This window comes from Garra rufa, chromosome 24 (genome assembly GCF_049309525.1).
Source record: "Garra rufa chromosome 24, GarRuf1.0, whole genome shotgun sequence".
Taxonomy (NCBI): Eukaryota; Metazoa; Chordata; class Actinopteri; order Cypriniformes; family Cyprinidae; genus Garra; species Garra rufa.
Genome location: NC_133384.1, coordinates 39,547,977 through 39,554,448, shown reverse-complemented (window position 1 = coordinate 39,554,448; position 6,472 = coordinate 39,547,977). Strand labels below are relative to the sequence as shown.

At 32.4% G+C, this 6,472-nt stretch overlaps 1 protein-coding gene across 2 annotated transcripts in view; it reads right to left on the bottom strand.

Moving 5' to 3' along the window:
* The window catches only part of LOC141300492 (lethal(3)malignant brain tumor-like protein 4), a 74,745-nt gene extending 69,384 nt beyond the window's left edge, over nucleotides 1-5,361 (bottom strand). For both annotated transcript variants that reach the window (XM_073830780.1, XM_073830781.1), the window contains exon 1: nucleotides 5,312-5,361. The gene's annotated coding sequence lies outside the window, so the exon portion shown is untranslated. The remainder of the gene's footprint in view (nucleotides 1-5,311) is intronic.
* Nucleotides 5,362-6,472: the final 1,111 nt, after the last annotated feature.

The following is a 6,472-nucleotide window of genomic DNA, read 5'->3' as shown; positions in this document are numbered from 1 at the left end:
ATTTAAAAAGTAACGCAAAAGTAACGTAATGCATTACTTTCCATAAAAAGTAACTCAGTAATTACTTCCTTTTTTTAGGGAGTAACTCAATATTGTAACGCATTACTTTTAAAAGTATCTTTCCTGAACACTGGTTACAATAACTATGAATCTCCAAAACTGAAAACAGAGCATCTCCAGAACAAAAGCTGTGACTCTCTGTTCATTCTGAGAGGAGCAGGAATCAAGCTGTCGTGTTGTTGACTGTTTCGCACACAAATCAAGGCTTTACAACACACACAAGCCATGATAAACGCCAAGAACACAACACAGATGACTATATCAGCAGCTGTTACGAAAGAACTTACAATAAATGAAGAAAGAGAGAAATGTCAAACTCAGACACAGATTCATGAACATCACATTCACCAGATCAACCTCTCCAGCTGCACAAGTCTTTTTTATAAAGAAAAGTGTTTTGTTCCAATGCTGAACTAAATGCTCGATGTCCAGTAAAATAGTTAGTCTTGAGGAAAAATCATAAATGAAGACTGAACAGAACTAAAGTGAGTCTGAATGAACTCATGAGCTACACTCTTAAAAATAAAGGTGCTTTAAAAAGGTAGAAGAACCATTTTTGGTTCCACAAAGAACCATTCAGTCAAAGGTTCTTTAAAGAACCATCTCTTTCTTACCTTTTTATAATCTGAAGAACTTTCTTTCGCCACAAAGAGCGTGTTGTGAAACAGATGTTTAAGGTTCTTTATGGAACCATTTAGACAAAAAAGTTAAGTTCTTCTATGGCATCGTGAAGCACCTTTATTTTTAAGAGTGTGATTGTGAACTTCATCTTGCTCTTGGGTTTACTTTTCTTACTTAAAACCAGTGTTGGGGAAAGTTACTTTTAAAAGAGTTACTCCCTAAAAAAGTAACTAATTACGGTACTTAGTTACTTTTTTCACAAAGTAATGCATTACGTTACTTTTGCGTTACTTTTTAAATCTGGGCAGGACTTGCTTGTTTGTTATTAATATAAAAAGTTGTATTTTTGTCAAAAGTAAAAGCCTTTTCACAGCAAAAGCCTCAGGCTTAGAGAAAAGTAAATTGTTGTCTGTACAGTAGACCGCAGAAGAACAAATGACAACTCTTCAGCAATAAAACAAATGTTCGGTTATCTTCAGTAATTTTTGCTTATTAGTATGGATGAATTGGATCATCGAAGGTTAATAAAATGGGATTAAATACATGAAGGATATTTGTATTATTTAACATTTAATTATCACAGGTTTGGGTTGAATTTCAGTGTTTTTATTCATTTTGAAGAACACTGGATCTGTTTTTAGTGAGTGAGATGAATTAATGCATGTTCACATTTATTCTAGAACTAAAGGAACATCTTACTCTTGATTTCTCTCAACATGGGGACAGGAGAGCTTTTAATCAATAAATGAGGGGAAAGTAAGATATTTTCTTGTCAATTCAAAAGTAATGCTTTACTTTACTAGTTACTTGGAAAAAGTAATATTATTACATAACTTTTGTTACCCCCAACACTGGTTAAAACCTTATGAAAAATGATAAAAACTATTATGAGCACAGAGTTAAGTTTTTATGGAAACAAATAGAACCTTACAAACTGAAAACATGAAACATTGGTGCAGTTGAAAATCCCCTGAATTTGCTGTTTGAGGTCAAAATGCTAGTGTTTTGAAAACCGCTTGTAAATCTCTCATTATGCTGTATTATCACACATTCATGGATTCAATCTTTTTAAATTCAGTCAACATGTTTTCTTTCAGTTAGCACAGGTTTTGCATTGATCTGAGTTCATGCACCAGTTTTTGACTGACAAAAGTATCATTTGTGGATAACTTTGGCTCAAAAACTGAGTTGTATGAGGTCGGATAAATGAGGCTTTAATGATAATTCAGTTTCTGAGAGAAATAAACATCTTTGCTGATTCATATGGAGACTCAATCCAAGATTTGATAATAATATAGCATGACAAGAAATTTCTAAGCAAATTTTTGCAGGCTGGTTGTTTTTGAGCAGAACACCACAAGTGGGAGAAAAATCCCCCCAGAAAAGTACAAAAGCCATGAAACATTTTTGGGAAGTTTTTATACCCTGTCGAAGCAAAAGTCTGGAAATTTTAGTCTAATTCTATCACATTAATCAGCATTTTCAGAAAAAAGGAAGCACAAAACCAGTCTTAAGTAGATACTTTGTAAATGTCTTACCATAAATATATCAAAACTTCATTTTTGATTAGTAATATGCATTGCTAAGGACTTCATTTGAACAACTTTAAAGGTGATTTCCCCAGTTTTTAGATTTTTTGCACCCTCAGATTGCAGATTTTCAAATAGTTGTTTCTCAGTTAATATAGTCCTATCCTAACAAACCATACATCAATGGAAAGCTAATTTATTGTAGATGATGTAAAAAAAAATACCCTTATGACTGTTTTGTGGTCTACAGTCACAAATACTATTTGGGGCAAAATGACGGAAACACAACATAAGAGTAAAAGATTACAATCTAAACACAAGGGTTATTATAGTTAACGAAAACAGATACTAAAAATAAAACCTTTTATAATATTTTTGTTAGCACACTGTAAAAAGTTTTCACTGGATTCAACTTAAACATTTAAGTCAGCTCCTCAACTTAGGTTAAATTAAATCAGCTTAAAACTACAAGTCATTTTAACGTATTACAATAAAAATGAGTTGATTTAACTTGTTAGTTTAAATGACTTAAGTTGATTTAACTTAACATTTTTAGGTAGCTGCTGAACTAAAGATTTTAAAGTTGAAACTGGTGAAAAATTTTACAGTGCAGAAAACAATAATCTAATATAATAAAACAAACAAATAAAAAACATTAGGTCTGTCCATGTCAAAAGAAATTTACAAAAGTGATTTTATGTCCATAGAAAGCACATTAAACGTAAGTGTCTACTTTTAAGGTTTCAAATAAGTTTTTGGAGAATAAAATGTAACAATTTGGCTGAAATAATGTTAGATTAATATTGTGTTCCACTGAATGACAATGTAACAATTCAAACAACATGTTTATTCTGACTTGTACATATTCAAATATATAAAAGGATTAGTGAGCATATTACATTTTATTGTGTTTTAAATGAGTAAATCAATTCTTACTGACAAATGGGCAAAACCTAGGAAAGTGGCACATTTTAAAAATGTAGAATTACAACTAAATAGTATTTGAGCCGAAAGTAATTTGTCCTTTAATATGTCATATATTGATTTTGTCGTAAATATGAGTGACAGAGTTACACTAAACAACATTTTAATGAGTATCTTCTGTAAATTAGCGGAAAAATGTATGATATTTATTTTTTGCTCAGATAAACAAAAACAAAAATGCAATTAAATTGAACAAAACTTTTACTACTTTGGGGGGAAAACATCAACAGTTTAAAGCAGTGGTACACTTATTGTTTTTATGCTTAAACCCTTTTTCATCTTTGACCCAAAATAACTAAACAGAATCAGAAATGACAAAAACACAACAAAATGTCTACAACCTAAATTTTTAAATAAAATCAAAACGCTAATCTATTTCAATGATACTAACATAACACTGACAAATAACAACAACAACACACAAAAAACATCAATTTCAGCACATTTTCATCCTGTAAGAGCAACAGCGGCTTGTTTATTCTGTCAGAGAGTTAAACGCTGTGAACATTTGACTGTTATGATAATCAGACGACTAAACAACACACAACACACTGAATAGAGGACTGAGACCAATGTGTAGCTGCTTCACACACACACACACACACACACACAGTATGTAAACACATACATCACTTTGCAGCTTGATTTAAAGTATTGAAAATGACCAAATATAAAAATATACTATTTAACGTTTACATTCATAAACATTTATTCTAAAAGTCTTGATTTGGGATGTCAATCAGGGCAATTAGAATAAACTAAAACTGAAACTAAAACCATTAAAATGGTCACTTCAAAAAAAGTTACATATAAAATATACAAAAAACTTGCTTCATCTATTCCTAATATTTCATTTTCATTTTGTTAAACTTGAGCTAAAATAACTATTAAAACTATACAGACATTTCAAAAAAAAAATAAGAAAAAAAAGTGACAAAAACACAACAAAAGTACTAAAACTACTCAAATTAAACTGAAAATAGAAGGTGTAAGAATAAAATGTTTCAAAATAATAATAAAACTATAACAGTATCTCAATTACTCAAACACTAAAAGGGTTGGCAGCTACACAAAAGGTTAGTTCTGATTATATAACCGTTATGTAACCATTATATATAATCATACATAATAGTAATTCTATAATTGTTTACAGTAATGACTGTAAAATAAATAGAAGTGCTCATTTCTAAATAGAATCCGTTTCTGTACAAGTTCATGAAGGAGTTATGATATGAAACATGAACAGGTTTTGATGCCCTCATTATTAAAAAAAAACACAAACAAAACATGATTTACCAAATAAAACAGCCACACTAAACACACATGAACATCATCTGATCATAAAAAATTCGGAGGTTTTGCAACCGAAAGCATTGATTTAGAAAGCAAAGGAAAACTGAAAACTGAAAGTAAACAGGGCATTTTCCTACAATAAACCATTAGTACAATGTACACACCAAACTCATGCAGGAAAGCAGCTGATGTGCAGAACAATCTTTAGTAAAAGCGCAGATCAACAGGTGCAGGAGCTCAGAATGATTCACAGCTGAAGATGAAGATTGAAGAAGAAAAGAGTCTCATCCCGAACTCACACAAACACACTCAACATCCATCATGAGCGCAGGAAAATGGCGACTTCAGCACACAAACAAACACATGTGATGACAGACAGACAGATATGAGACAGACAGACACACACACACACACAGAGAGACAGACAGACAGAGAGAGAATGAGATGAGAACACGACAGATCTGACAGTGGAGCGGCGCGTGAGAAACATCAGGAGTTACAATGTAACATTCGCGATCTCGCGCGTCATCGGCTGACGGAGAAACATTGGAACGCGTCAAACACTCATCAAACACACACTGATACACTTCAAACACAAGCGAGCGCTACAGCTTCATCTTCGCTGGCTTTAAACGGCAGAAACACACAGATTAGCCGAGCAGCTTTAACGCAAACACAAACACACACACCCCAAACACACACACAACTGCGGCTGTGGGGAAACGACACACACATCGCGCTCCTCACGACACGATCTCACACCTGTGAGGCCGATTAAACACACGAGGGCAGATTGAGGCTCCTAATTAATGAATATTTCTTACCCGCACGAGCCCGACAGACAGATCCGACAGACGCTGAGCACTGATCAATGCGCATGCGCAGACACACAAGCCCTCTGCTGGAGGAGCAGGACAGGTGGCACATATAGAGCAGACCACATGACCATCATCAGCAACAGACATCTCTGGATATTCTCAACTCACAATCAAGTCACAAACTACGCCTACTTGTATTGTGTTGGGGAAAGTTACTTTTAAAAGTTATGCGTTACAATATTGAGTTACTCCCTAAAAAAGTAGCTAATTACGTTACGTAGTTACTTTTTATTGAAAGTAATGCGTTACGTTACTTTTGCGTTACTTTTTGAATCTGGGCAGGGCTTGCTTGTTTGTTTTTAATATAAAAAGTTCTATTTTTGGTAAATGTAAAAGCTTTTTACAGCAGAAGAAAAAATTTCAACACTTCAGCAATAAAAGAGGAAAACAAATGTTCGATTATCTTGAGTCATTGTTACTTATTAGTGTGGATGAATTGGATCATCGAAGGTCGGCAGCAAAGACATCGGTTCATAAAATGGGATTAAATACATAAAGGATATTTGTATTATTTAACATTTATTTGCAGGTTTGTTTGAATTTCAGTGTTTTTATTCATTTTGAAGAACACTGTATCTGTTTTTTAGTGAGTGAGATGAATTAATGCATGTTCACATTTATTCTAGAACTAAAGGAACATCTTACTCTTGATTTCTCTCAACATGGAGACAGGAGAGCTTTTAATCAATAAATGAGGGGAAAGTAACTCCGATATTTTCTTGTCAATTCAAAAGTAATGCATTACTTTACTTTTATAAAGTAAACTTTAAAAAGTAATATTATTACGTAACTTGTAATGCTTTACCCCCAACACCAGGTGATAATTATAATAATTATAACATTAATATATACTCATTCTATTATAAAACTTATTTATATTGTAATTTTTAAAATAAAGAAAAATTCTTATGATTGTTAATTATATTATTATTAATTTATAGTGAATGATTATAAAAGCAAAGTGCATAGTACTATAAATGAGTGATACATAGTAAAAGTAAAAAGTAAAGTAAAAGTGTGATACATAAACATGAAACAAATTGTTTTTCTAAAAGGTGTCATGGCTTGTTTAGCAAAAAAGGACTACATTTAAGATTAATGTGTTTC